This window comes from Ischnura elegans, chromosome 9 (assembly GCF_921293095.1).
Source record: "Ischnura elegans chromosome 9, ioIscEleg1.1, whole genome shotgun sequence".
Lineage (NCBI taxonomy): Eukaryota > Metazoa > Arthropoda > Insecta > Odonata > Coenagrionidae > Ischnura > Ischnura elegans.
Genome location: NC_060254.1, coordinates 10,635,815 through 10,637,510, shown reverse-complemented (window position 1 = coordinate 10,637,510; position 1,696 = coordinate 10,635,815).

Genomic DNA, 1,696 nt, shown 5'->3' with positions numbered 1-1,696 from the left:
GCGCGTCCATTACACTGGGGCTAGTGCTTTATTTATTCAATCTCTCCGCTAGTTTACATTTACGTCCCAAGCGCCTATAACACCCAATGAATGTGCTTCTCATCGGAAGACTCAATTCCCTCATTTAATTCGATGGAGTCTTCGTCCGCTGCATGCGAAAGATTCGGAAATATGGGGCGAGTTGGACGTATTACAACGATGGAATGCCAGAATCGTGATCGAGTGAATAGATTCAAATGCGCGAGGATGGCTTTGGTCTTTACTTTCCTTACCCACCTCTTACTTCTAAATTCCTGAGCTCTCCGCTGTAATGATGAAAGGCGATTTAAAATATTTGCGAGGATTTAGAACACTCTAGATATTTATATTATGTCATTTAACATTCCTTTTCGTGTTCACAGATTGGGTTGTAATGCTCCCAGCCGGGTATTCATTATAGCCTGCCAATCCACGTATTTTATCATTATTTGCATGAACGGCATCAGCGTTACCTAATGAGAATTTTGAATTCATATTAGCACACACGGAAGAACCACCGTATACTAGCCGACTGTAGAGCTTAATTATTTTTAGTCGCAGGTTTAAAACTAATAATCATAAGAAATATCTTACTCAATTCCTAAAGTAACAAAATTAGTACAGTGTATGGATTTTTGATCATTAGACGGCACCCTATATGCATTAGGCCAGGGACGGATGGAGGACATTTCTTTTTAGGCGGGATGTTCAATGCTACCCCTAGCTTCCTTAAATAGCACCTCGAATCGACAATGAGCCTGAGGTCTGATATTCGTAGACAAGTGGCTTTTAGATATTGATGAATATTCTTTTACTTTTTTTGTTAAGCTTGTGAAAAACTAATCTACCCTAAAAATTAGCATATTTTCATTTTTTCCATAAATTACGAGGGGGTGCCCTGCCTCTTAATCCACAACTGCGTTAGGAAATGCAAATCACAGAGTACTGAGGGCAGCTATGCAAAAATTCAGACGTTTTGAGAGGCTAGAAGTCTTAATCTCAGTCGTTATGATCTGTGATAAACGTGTGCATTTTTTAATGCTGATTCTGCTTATGTATCATGCATGGCGTGGAATTACTCAGCGCTATAAACAAAGTAGAGGACTAGGAAGTTATTGCTTGCATCTATAAGCAGATCTCTCTTTTAAGCGTACTTTCGTTGCGTTAGTTCATTTCATTGCAAAAGCTTACATCGAGTGCATGAGCGTAGGGGCTTGTAAGTTTTTCTAGCGCGTCTACATTTTGATCTAGCTCTTGCTTTCTTTCTCCATGCTCGCGAACGAGACTAAAAAAATGGATTTGAGCGATGAAAATGCGTGCAAATTGGCGCGGCGCTTACATTTTCCACCATTCTCTCCGTGCGTCGCTCGCAAAACGTATGAAATGAGATGATACCCCGTGCGCCGTGTTTGTTTTATTTTTTCATTCATTTCAGTAACCAGACGCGCTCATACGTTGTTTTGCTCGAGTATGTTAATAACTGTGAGAGGCCCTGTTAGGCTCGGAAGGAAGAGTATGGGAAAAATACACCCAATGATTGCTCGCCCGTCTATTCTTCCGAACTCCTTCCGTTTCCGGCGCTTCCTCCCTGATGTTCGCAACCCCACTCATTAGCCTCATCCCCTGACCACGCCCCTCAACCCTTTCGTTCCTTGCAATAATTAACTCATTTATTGTT